Source organism: Falco naumanni, chromosome 8, assembly GCF_017639655.2.
Source record: "Falco naumanni isolate bFalNau1 chromosome 8, bFalNau1.pat, whole genome shotgun sequence".
Classification (NCBI taxonomy): domain Eukaryota; kingdom Metazoa; phylum Chordata; class Aves; order Falconiformes; family Falconidae; genus Falco; species Falco naumanni.
Window position 1 is genome coordinate 17097206 of NC_054061.1, and position 13482 is coordinate 17110687.

General features: G+C 40.1%; 1 protein-coding gene across 1 annotated transcript in view; it reads right to left on the reverse strand.

The window, feature by feature from the left end:
• SLIT3 (slit guidance ligand 3) overlaps positions 1–13482 on the reverse strand; it is a 530317-nt gene that overhangs the window by 211419 nt on the left and 305416 nt on the right. The gene's annotated exons all lie outside the window — the stretch shown is intronic.

Sequence of the window (13482 nt, forward strand, 5' to 3'; positions counted from 1 at the left end):
GTGGAACAGCCCATAACACAACATGTCATGACCCAGGCATGTAAGGATTTCTGCTGCTCCATCAAAGCACAGCTTAAAGAGAATATGATCTTAGCTACTGGTAGGGACCCCCTTAGCAATTCTTATGAAAAATTAACTGACTTGATTATCATCAGCTGAGCGTGCTGCTCCCATTTATGTGGCTCCTAATTATATCAATGACTCTCTAGCAAATTAGAAGCTAAAAAGTTTACCAAGATGCCACAGGAAATGGAAAACACTCCGACAGAGCATAACTGCTGTGCTCCAAGTGCATCAAACATGCAAATACAGTAGCCCAGTTTGTCATGAGAATTGATGGTGCCAGTGATGACTCCATGTCCTGGTGTGGCCAGTCCCACCACTGGCTGCAGCTGCCATTTGAAACCCGTGGTGGCCACAGCACCATGGCATGGAGCAACTGCTGCTTTATACAAGGAGCCCAGCGCTCCACAGGGCCACTTTGGCAGGAGACAGTGCTTTTGTATGTTTGTGTATGTGTTGAAGAAAATACCTGCTGAAGCAAGCTAAAGGCGCATTACATTTCTCCAAACTATTTAGTTGTTCCGATGTTACGCATTTACATAGAACATTTAATCAAAAGCTCTCGAAGAGTTTTACAGAAGTTAACCAGCCCTCTTGGTCATCTGCCAGTTTAAAAACATTTTTACAATTCTGCCTAGAAATCCCTTGGCAAAACCATCATTTACAACATGAGCAGATTAAAGCTAAATTAGATTATACCCTATTAAGACTGTTTTTCTGGCATGCAGGAAGACACACACGCATACTGGCAAAGCCAGGAGTTTGCAGAGTAACGTGGCTGCACACAGCCACGCTCCAGAGAGGTGTGTGAGCAGGCTCTGATGCTGGAAGCAGCATGTTGGTGTTGCTGCTGCACTGCATCCCAGCAAGACAGAACGTGACCACTTCGTTAGCAGGATGGTAGCTGGTATTTCAGCACAGTGCTCTACCAGACAGATGCACTATTGATCTGGAGCCAGCTTGGGAGCTGACATACCCATAGCAGCAAACTACACCAACAGAGCAAAATTACTCTTCCTTTCCAAATCTGCCAGCAGAGCAAGTTGTGTCAGTAAAAGCAAAGTTTTGGAAATCTGGAATCTGCATGTGAGATCTGTTGCCAGAGATCTATGTCAGTTAAGTCACACGTTCACACACCAGGCTGGTAAAAGCTATAGGCCTCAGTGCCTTATGGCTTATAGTATAAAATACAGTGTTCATTCCACATCCTCTGGAAAATTTGATGCTGCCAAAAATTGCACAAGAAATACATTGCAAAGTATTGGAATCAATGGGTGTACAAAATTACAGATTTGTGTATTTAATTTCTCAATATGCAAAGACTCAAACACATTCTATTATAAATTCACTGGCTAAGAAGAAGAAGGAAATCCTGACAACTTGAGAAGTAAACCTGAAGACAAGGTCCTACAGCTATCAGCCCAGTCATTTCATCAGCTGTGTATCACAGCCTGCATGTGCCACTGCCTTACTGCGGCTTCTGCGCTGGAGGTGAACACAATTAGTATCGCTGTACAGCTGCAGGCCTGGAAAGCTCTACCTTTGAATTCCTGCCGATGTCATGATGACAACACAAATGCCCCACTGTGGTAGTTTATACGGTGCAAAATGAACCTCTCTGTCCTACAGCTGCTACTGCTGCATCACCTTATTTAGCCAGTGATGCACACTGAAGTCTTTTGTGGACAGTTAGCAAAAACACGCATGCACAACAGTTTCAGAAAGTGAACAAAACCTCCTGCAAGGGTGCATACATATACATACATCAACACACCCAGCCCTCAATATCTATATTTATTTGCTATCTGCATTTGCACATGCATGTTGGGAAGTTCCAACAAGGCTCACAAATAGAATTTCTAATTGCACCATCATTTTTTTTTTTTTTTCTGTAAATGTAAAAATATAATTCACCCTCTACCTCAGTTGCCTGTTACCTAAAAATGAGCTATGCACTTGGTTGGAAGATTTTAGGTATACACTGATGAATAAAAGCCACATGTAAAGCCAGCTGACAAAAATAGCTGATGCCTGTATAGGTCACACATGGCACTACAGGAGCCAAACAAAGCCATAGGAGTTCCAGGGAGACTTTCAACTGATTTCAAAAGGATGTGGATTGGATTCAGGCAGAACAGGATGTGACAAGGAGCTTCCTTATGCATTAACTGAGGGTAGAGTGCAATTTTTCACCTGGATGAGGAAAACTGTCTGATTTGATGAATCAAAAATATTTTTAAACTTCTTAAAATATTTCTGTTTAACAGACAAAGCATTACTCCAATTGCACAGTATTTCTACTCACAAAGTATCAGATGAGAGCGGCTCAGGTTTTGCCCCTAATAAGCAAACGTTTCCCATAATTCATCAAAAATATATAACCCTCCTTCTAAGAATCGGTGCTGAATTAATATACTCCTTAAACACAAATTTCAGGGATAACTAGCAGATGGCTGTTGCGCAGATGACTTAGTAACATACTATTTCATTGATATTTAAATGTTAACCATCACGACATGAAGGCAATAAAGCATCTATGATAACAGCAATTATTTCAGAACAAAAAAGGGCAAACACTGCAAAGGGCACTGATTGACAGTCTTACAGCCCAGTTGAAGCTGCAGGGATGTAACCCTGCTGCTCTGGCTGGGCAGAGTACACAGCTCCCACAGTAGGAACTTTTTGGTTTTCAAATGGGGACACTTTCAGGTAGAGTTGTGTGCTAGAGGCATTCTGCAAAGCCTTCTGTCACAGGTATGAAGCTTTCCCAGCAATGATTTTTTAAGAGTATGTGTCCTGAAAGGGGTAAGCACATGATAAAAGTGGCATTTTTAACACACAAAGAGTGTGTTAAATAAATCCTCCTCCAGTGGTCTGCTAGCTGCTCCAAGGCCATAGACTCATTTTGATCCAACTAAGATCCAAATCCATAGAAACAGATGCAGAAACACCATGAAACTGTGAGAAACAGAAAACTTCCAGAATATTCTGACTCTCCAACATCATATGGGGAAGCTTGTATTCTGCTGGGTTCTCCCCAGCCTTATACCTCGCACCTCTTCCAGAACCCAATATACCCTTCCCCTGTGAAAAGGCACTGTCCTCTCATTTAGAAGTCCTCTCCTTGTAAGCTATTCACATCCAAAATGCTGAATCAGGAAAGTGAGGTTACAGACAATATTATTTATACCAGCAAACTTCCCACCTTGGGCTGTGATCCTTATCAGATCTTGCAAGCTAAGCAGAAGCAGACTGCAGCAGGTCTAAGGATCCTCCAAGGACTACTTGGAAGATGCATAACGTGGGATCAGCAATCTTCGAGGTGGTACATCCTCCACTGGTATGAACTGTCATAGTTCTACTGCCTTCAATTTACAACCCCAGAGGAACTGCTCTACTAACTCACAGCTCTGCCGGTTGCCCAAACTGGTTAGAGGCACGCATGGAGTTGCTTTCTTCCTTCTGAAGAATAAAGCTGATTTATAGCCACTACTAATCTGATATTTTTTTTAAAGGAAAGAATGCTCATTCTGCAATCCTGTCACGATTTGAAAGCAGTTACTTTTCTCCTTCCTCAAACTTCTTGTGCAAATTTAACTACATGCAGTTGCATTTCTATTCTCTTCTGACTTGCTCCAAATTCATGTTCACCACTGTAGTTCTCCGACAGAGAGTTGTTATTCCAGACTGAATGCAACTACATTAAAATCATTAACCTGTAGAAATTACCGTTGTGTGTGTGTGTTTAAGTAATACCTATGCACTATTCTTTACCCCCTTCTCCACCCTCTCAAATAGGAATACAGGTATTCAGGACTAGATGAGAGGCAGAAAAAACACTATTATATTCCTAATGCTCGAAGAAATCATGCAACTGTTATGGAAGACACTTTGGGGAAAAAAGGAAAGGATTTAAATTTTGAACACTACTAAGAATACGAGTATTTTATTTTAAAAACTCAGGAACTCTAAGCAGCCTTTCATGTTCCTTGGAGTAATTCAGAAAGCAGAAATCCCAGGCTGTCAGATCAGTAGTGAAACACTCTCAGTTCTGTAAATTACAGAGTACACAGAGATTTTGTTTCTCTTACTTGGAATTCAATTAATGATACAATTAAGAGAATATAATGAATATCAGAATGCCTGGTGACTTATTCATCTGAAATAATAATACTTTCATTACAATTTATCTCCCTGCTCTGTTCCAGTTAAGTGCTAGACATGAACCAAAAGGATCTTCTGGCAATGATGTTAGAAAAAGTTATACGACCCAACAGAATTATCTGAAATATTAACTATTTCATGTCCTCAAATAGTACTTCAAGAAGTACATTGTAAAATAGTAGCTGTCTTAATGTTTTCTAGCCACATTTCAAGTGGAAAAACACGTAGAAATGTTGAGGGTTTTGTTAAACACATAAAATTGATGGCAATAACACCTTCTACATCCCAGCCTAAAAGAAGTTAGTGTCCTATTTTATCAATGGTGAAAGGAAAACCACTATGCAAATGTCCATTTTTCTAAGTACAAGGCATTTTCATAATGTGCATACATTACTAGTTGTGCATCAGCACAATACCCACAGCGATGCTTCTTGTTTACAGTCTGAATGGATTAAAATGAAAGGGGAAGGGGAGAACATGTCGTATGCTGAAGATGCCCTTTGTTTTTTGATGGTAACAGAGACTGATTTTCTTTCACATGTCATTTCTGCAGCTGATTAGCACAAACAGCTAATCAAATTGAGAAATAATGTGGTATAATATTTTTTTGGATTAACACTTTTCCCCAAGTCTTAGTAAGTACCTACCATAGTTACTAGAGGTCTGCTGTGCTAGCCATTCAGCTTTCTGAGGCACACCAGGCTGCTTTTGTGTCACATTTGTCTGATCATGGGACACTGCAGCATTTGCAAAATTCTCAGTTAGAAAGAAATATTCAGACATGTTTACTGACAGGTAAATGGAGAATAAGATCTGAAAAGGCACCAGCTCATTTATTTTATTTCTGGGTTTTAATACCTTTTGCTTTTGGGCAATGGAGATGCATTACAGGCTTCTGACAGAACCCAGTCTGATAGCAGAAATCCTGCAAACAACAGTCCTCATTCGGCAGCACGTACTTCGATGAGTCTATGGGCTTCACTGCAAGTTAAACAAGAATGTTCGTTTCCTTTTCCTGCTCAAAACTTGCTCAACGCACTGCAGAAAGAAGGTGCCAAGTTACCTGACTCTGTGAGAGTGAGTTTTGTGAAGTGAGACTTTGAAACCGAGCAGAAAAGCAAACAGGCCAGGCTGGTGGGGAGCAGCCACATCAGGCACTGCAGCACGGGTAGCACTAACAAGTCTAACATTTCCTCTGTCTCCTTCAATTACGCTGCCGCTTTATCACAGTGTGCTCGTTGGCTCTGTATGTAATCCGTGTGTTGTGTGTCCACAACACCATGTAATTGGGCCTAATGCAAGATTATTATCTATGTGCATGCAATGGATAGCTACAAATGGTGCATCTGCAGGCTTGTAACATTCCCAAGAGTGAATTACTGTCATACTCCCTGATTACTGCTTCTCCTACAACTGCCATGGTTTCCAGGCTTCCTATCCGCAGTGCAACTATACATCCAGTAAATGAGACTGGAAAATTTATTAAGACTTAACCAAGGCATCTCCAAGCATCATTAAGCCTCTCATGTAAATAGTCTACTTGATAATGTTATTTCTGTTCAGAAGTGGGTGAACTGATGCAAGAAAAGATGAGCAGCTCACCCCAACTTGCCAGTGGAGCTCAGAAGGGAACACAACAGTCTGGCCTTGACAGAACGACAACTTTTCCAAGACCCCAAAGCTTTGTGAGGAGAGTGGAGTGTCGGTAACTAAAAATACCTGAAGGAATCTTTTCACAGTGTACATATGGACTGAAGCCGTTCAATCCATGCAGGATTAGACATCTCTCCATCAGAGTTTATGCACATGAAGAAGAGGACTTTGGGATCTGACTGAAATACTAGAAGTGAAACATGAATTTGGGTGTCTGCATTAGCAGCAAAATTTAACACTAAGAGAGGCAGAACCTTAGGCCTCTGTGTTAGCAGATTTGTATCACTTACTCTTAAACCACTCTCCAACTACATAAAATGCCATTGCAAAAGGAAAACAAATTCTATGTTTCTTGTATTCCACAAGGCTTAAGCAAAGCAGTAACAGTTTAAATTTCAGAAAGAGGAATTTGATTAGATATAGGGGAAATGTTTCTTAAAATAACAACAGGAAAAATACAAAAAAGAGCTTTTATGGGGTGTGCAGCCATCAGCAGCGGAAGCCTGTAGCAAAAAGACTAAATGAATCCCTGGCAAGAGTGGCATGGGACTTGATGGTCTTGCCCTTGGGTACGAAAATAGGTGACAACTTCAGACCCCTTCCAGCCCTTATGTACCACCTAATATGACTAACAGAAGGGGTGTTTCATCAATTCCAAAAAGTGAATCTACATCTATCTTTAGTAATAAAACCAAGACTTGAACGTTGTACAGTGCCATAATTAATGTTTGCAATTAACTTTGAGATTGTAGGGTGAAAGAAGCTATATTTTCAATAGCTGTTAAGAGCTATTTTTCACACAGGTCAGAAGGAATTTGCATTAAATTAAATATTTACTGCTTCTCATGGCCTCTGATGGAAAAACAAAATGGCTTCGGCACTCCATCCCTCAGCACTGAGCACTGTCCTCACCCTTGGCTTTCAAGGCATCCAAGATTTGCTCATTTGGCAAGGTCCAACACTCAACTGGATCTCTTCAGAGTTCTGGTGAGCCCTGAGTGCCTCTTGTACTCAATTCTTTGATCTCCCCACAGACTGTTTAAGTTAAAGCCCACAACTACCATGTGGGCATATAATGAAAGCAACTGATGCTGCACTGATTAATCCATTACTCTCAACTGTTAGAAAACATAATGATCTCACAAGGGGCCTTATTCACTGACATACAGCAGTAGAGCTCTGATCTGACACCTCAAATTAGCAGCAAAAGCAATAACAGCTGGGTTTTTGTCTCAATATTTGTACCCAACTCTAAAATGAGTTGGCACTATACAAGCGCTATTTTTAAACACAATGTTAGCCCAGGCAAATAATCTTCTAAATAGTCTCCAGGTGACACGTAAAATCCACTGAAATAAATAAAAATAACTAGTTGCCAATTTGTGGTTTCTGTTCTAGTATTAGTCGTTTGCAAATGTTCTCACCACAGCAACATGAGAGGCTCTAGTGCTGTTAACTTGGGAAGCTGACATCAGAAATATGTCTAGTTGCAAGGATACAGAGGAAAGAAAATGTTCTTCTTCGAAATGTATGAAAAAATAAAACAAATAAGCTTAGCATGGAATTATGCACAGAACTGTCAGCAGTGTTTACTCCTTCAATTGCCTGATTCTTCCCATTCTGTGGCTGATTTTAATTTGCACATAACTGTCAGATTCAGATTTTAACTATTTAAGCTTATTATAAAGGCCAGATGTTTATGACAGGGTTTTTTTCCCTTCAAGGACTGAGATTACTTTCAAGAACATCAGGCTTTGGGGAAACTGGGTTATTATAATAACAAGTTCTTCGTTTAAAAAGGCTGTTTTGTCACATTTCCCTATAGTGATAACTTTAGGGCATATTAACTTAAATCCTGTAATTGCTGCATTAGCTCTCCCTAGAGACTGGCTGTGCCTTGGCTGGCGTCTGGGACTGGTGAGGTCAGGAGCTCAGGAGAGGGAAAGACAGGACCCGCAGCTAAAAAAATGGTTGGGCAAGCTGTTTGGGTAAAGAGATTGGGACTAGGAATCAGTGCAAATGAGTAAAAGAGGCCAGAAAAAAAATCGTAGGGGCTTGTACAATCAAAGATTGTATTGTCATATGTACACAAGTGAGAGCAAAATTAGGGACTCCGGTGACTTTTATGTCTGGTGACTGATGCTCAAAGCTCTCTTGTGTTATCTTTAGCCCTGCATTTATGTTGTATGCGCACATACGTATCATTATGCCTGAATCTATTTACTTACACCAACATGCAAATTAATAAAATATGCTAAACCAAGATAAAGTAGAAAACAGTATAAAATAATAGAATAAAATAAAACAAGGTGCGCTAAGCCAAGATAAGGTAAAATAAAATGCAATAAAGTTTATACAGTGAATAAGGGTACATAATTAATCTACGGTGTGAACTTTGTTAGATATTCAAAGTCAAGAACGTCATCCACATGATCTTACATGAAACATCTTACCATTTCCCCTTTAAAAAAGGCTGCTCTTCTTATATACAGAAAGACATATCTATTTTTTGAAACAATCAAATCACCTTTATTAGGTGTACATAATACAGGTACCAGTTGCATCCTCAAATTCTTTCTAACACCTATGCTCAGTGAGAGCTGGAAAAGCTTTTTAGAGAAATTTCAATCAGCTTTTAAATCTTTTACATGACATTTTAATTCTAGGCAGAAAATACAAATTCAATTCAGCCTGAATGGAAATTTTAGTTATAAAAGCATTGGCACGATGACAAAAGAACGCAGGCTGAAATTATTCTGCTACCGCTTTATTTTTAAATTAAGGATTCTCCACTGAGTTATTTTTCTAAACTTAAAAATGGTACAAGAAACATTGCCTTTACTTTTTTCTGAATCAAGTAATTTTCTCAAGTCTTTGCCCAAAGGCTACACATTTTCAGTACACTGTATTGGGAATGACTGCTGTGGCTCTAAGTCCCAATTACATACATAATTATCTGTAAGTATTTGAACTCAGAGAAAGAAGAGTGTTTCTGAAAACACTGAATAAATGTTTTACATCATCAGGGTGGTTTTGATGTTTCTCTATGGTACCCAATTTCTAAGGCTGGTATTATTGCCTAGAACCGTTGGGAACAAGTCCAGTTATCATAATACTTAGAGCAATGTCCACTGAAGTCTGTGCAAATCCCGTTGCTGACTTCAGCAGGGAGTGAATCTAGCCCCTGCAATCTATTTATTTAGGTGCAGATTTTCACAGGAGCCACAGCAATCAGAAATATAATTGTATTCAGTTTCATCTAACCAAAATTTTGGTTTGGAGATTCATTTGAAAATCTCTTCTTCTACGAATAAATATAATTGAATTAATAATTATTACTTTATTATAAATTAATTGTTAGATAGATACACTTCATTGTTGTTTGTTTGGAGGTTTTTTTAGGTTATACAGAGATGTCTCTTACTAAATATGGCTTTGGTGTTACCCAAGTGCATGCATGCGTGTCACGTACTGTAGTTTGTGGATTCTGTGCTACTCCTGCAAAATCAATGGAAACTGGATTGGGTTCTTGATGCATACAGAGGCCTGAAAGCCTTCAGGAGTGTATTTATGGAAAGGATGAAAAAGAATCAACAAGACAGAGTCAGATCATACAAACCTTAAGTTTGATGCATCTGTATTTCAGCAAAATAAAATGGTTTTCCAGGTTCTTGCCCAAACAGTTGTTTCTGCTTAGTACTTTCTGAAGGTAAAGCAGTCTTATAAAAATAATCCAATTCAAATAACACAGTCCAACTCTATAATTTGAAAGGAGCAAGCAAATTTTGCCATTTATTCAGGCTGAAGGCATTTCATGATGGAGATTTCCAAGGTAAAAGGTTTCAACACTCAGTCAGCTGAGTGCTGTGGTTTTCTTATAGGACTCCACCAAAAGAAATTCTTAAAAAAGAGATTAAACTTGGATCATAAAGGAAAAGTATCATTCCTCAAAACTGAGGAATACACTACAAGCTTAATGCTATAACCATATGGTTCAAGCCTCTATTTTGATAGACTTCCCTACCGTAAGGAACATACCCTTTTCATACTTGTCAGTGTAACACACCCAGGAACAGAAAAGTCATTCCAAATGGCAGACAGAAGTTGTCTTTTTGGAGCTAGAGAAAGTAACAAAAAATGGACTTGTGCATCCATTGTTAAGGGGCTATGTGACAATATTCAGTCTCTTTGGGACGGTCATTGTGCCACTTCATCAACTGCCGCAATGCGGCACTGCCTGCAGGGCTGCGGATTCCTGCAAGTCCCATGCTGGCCACTGGGACCAAAGGAGGGACAAGCTGGCAAACCCCACGCCTGCTGCAGACTGCTGCTTAAGAAGTAGAAATATAATGACGAATAGCAATGGCACCGGCAGCAGTTTAGCCTGAGCGTCTAGGTGTCAGCACAAAAGGTTTTACAAAAGCCTTTTAGGAGGCAGGCAATTGGCATCGAAGGAGATCGGGTTGCCAGAACCCCTGGTTTCCATTTCCCTCCAATAGCAGAGCTACCAGGTCCTGTGCAGGCAAAATAATGTCCCTTATTCCTCTTGCCAGAGGACCTGCCCTGATTTCAGGAGCCCAGTGTCTCAGCTCCCAAGGCCACTGGCATTCCCACTGGGAGAGGGCAGCGGGAAGAGACCTTGCATAGCTCCAGCAACATGACAACGGGCTTGGTGTGGCACGGAACCGCAAAGGCAATTCTCAGCTTTTGACAGCAGAGGAAGGAATAGAAGCAAATCTTTTAAAGAGGGAACTTCACCTTTACTGCCAGAAGTACCTCCCCAAAATGCAAGAGACGCAGACCATACCTGTGGAATGACTTTATATTCTAACAGTATGTGATGCCCCTACCTGCAATTCATACATGCTGAAAATTAAGGCTAATACACAGGCTAATATAAATCCATATTAATGAAACAGAGAATGGGTGATAAACACATTCTATAATTCAGACTTGCATGTATGAACAGTTGTTAAGGAAAAGTTACATTTACAGAGGAAAGAAATGTTTTGAAAGGACAAAGACAACACCTAGTTCCTCGACAAGGGCAATTACATGTTTCTTGGTGAAGCTGGAAAGGGACCTGCTTTCCATCAGGATTTTTTTTTAATAATACATTAGACAGCATTTGTGTACATCACACAAGAAAAGGTCAACATGTTTAAAAACACCTACCTTTCCCATTTTTAAATTTCTCCCGAACACCACCTGCCCATGAGAAGCAGCAATACCTGCTTATATTGATGCATGCGTATGCAATACAGCTAAGAAACCATAACAATTGGAATAGCAAATACTCACAGTGTTTCACTTGCGTTCAGTCCACAGAGTGAAAAATTGCAAAATAAAATACACACAGAAAAAAATTCGAAGCACTCATGATCTGTTCAGGAATATTCTACAAGCGCAAGAAGTAGCTAAATAAAAGGAGTCAGTCGTTCTCCATACATGGCTGTTTCTCTGTTACATCTGCATGCACACAAAATAAAATATAACTGCCATTGTGGACGGTCCGTCCTAACTATTTCAGCCTAAGTATTAGCTGAAGTGCCTCACCTGATTTCTAACGCCCTAGCCGTGGATGGGAAGACAGGGTGTCTCGCAGATAAAATGGACCCAACCCTTTTAAGACATCACTGAAATTGCCCAAGGAGCCAGTAAGAAGCTTGGGTGCTTGCGGAGTGGACTACCCCCTCCCCAGAGCCCGCCCAGCCCGCAGCCTCCTCTTGCACCAAAGGGGGCTTTTCAGCGGCCTTCAAGTGTCGTCGCAGAGATGCTGCATTGCGGCAATTTATCGATCAGTAGCCAAGTCCAAAGCCGAAAGCCATGAACAAGAGCTGCTTTCCCACCGTCCCTTCTCCCAACAAAGCGCTTTCCGTGACGGATACAACCTCAGATTCTAATGGCAAAACACGCAAAAACAAACCTAAATTACCAACCTGGTGAACAAAAAAACCCCAAATTGTTCAGTGCATGCCCCTACATCCCTTTATCACATCCATCAACTGGTTTTCCACAATGTTCTCTTCTATTTTACCCTCAATAAACCCCAATCTCAGCCACAGTCTGGCACTTGCAAACCATAGATATCTCACGTCCTCTAGTACTGTGAAAGAAAGAAGGATTCACACAATTTTTGAAAGTTAATGCCACTACTGTTCATTGTTTGCTTCAATGGCTTCATGTAGCCACCTCATTTGATGCTCTTTCAACTGACCAAGCTGTTTGCTGAGGTATCTCTAACATACTCAACACGGTATATCACAACAGAGGTTTCTGGATGACCTTACAGCTATTTAAAATTTGTTTCTAAGGATCTGCAGATGTCCTAAGCGTGGCCATCCATCACTCATACACACTAAAACAAGGCATTCAGATTATTCATCCCAAAACAGAAAATTAAGAAATGTAATTCTGCTTCAAAAGCATTGAACTAGTTAACATGAAATTGGTTCACTTATGATAATGAAATTAACATAGAAATTGTGGTTGTTTGGCTTCAAATAACTTTGAAATTGTTTCATACTTCTACCCTTAATGCAGCTTTTAAATTTTCTTTTTTCTTAAACATAGAACTGGATACGCTATGCAAAGAAAGCCTAATTTATGCTAATCATATGCCTTTTTAACTTTTTAAAAAATTGTTTTCCCTGATTTAACCATAACATACATGCTCTTTTCATCATATATACTTACACACATACATACTTACATTACATGCATAACCTTGTGAACAGCAGGTCAGAGGAAGCTTCTACCTATGCATTTTTTTCAGGTGCAGATGTAATTACCTACTTCACTCGCAAGCTAACTATCTACATATTACTATTTTGATTTCTAGGTTATTATAGATACAATATTATTGCCCCGGTTAAAATATTGGATAATGCTAGTAATAAGTAATGCACAGTACCCTGATCCCAGCAGCTGCAGTTTAAGGCTAAATATCTGACACAATGCTTGAAGTAGTAGACCAACAATTCTGGTACACAAAGCTCCCATCATAATTTTACTCTCTCTTTCCAGAGAAACCAGGCTTTTGAGTCTTCTCTTGTACAAAACCTGGCTACAACACAGAGTTTTTCTCTGTGTTGTCCTACCAGCACAGCAGAAGGACAAAAGCAGCCTCTGAAAAAGACAGCTTATACCCCTGTAGGTCATAAACAATACCTTTAATTGCACACAGAAAAAAAGAAGGTAACCGTTATGTGTTTTGAAACATCTTTTAAAATCATCCATTTGTTGTGATGACTGACCCCAGAACAAGCAGGAGTTCCCGCACTCGCCACCAGTTTTGGGCCCCAGCTGGTGTCACAGAAGGGCTGAGGATGTCCTGGTGTATTTGATATTGATATCACGGAAACCTGTGCCACACAGGCACGCAGCTTCCTCCCCCAGCCAAACAGGCCTTATTAATGCCAAGGGGATTACATCCAGCTACCGTAGTATTGTCATCAGCTCCTCTGGAGAACAGCAAATTGCAAATTATGGCATAAAATGACTATTCATCTACCTTGAACTTGGTACTTCCCCTCAGAATTCTGCCATCACCTCAGCTTTATCTGCAAAGAGTTTTTTTCCAATCATAACCAGAAGCTGAGA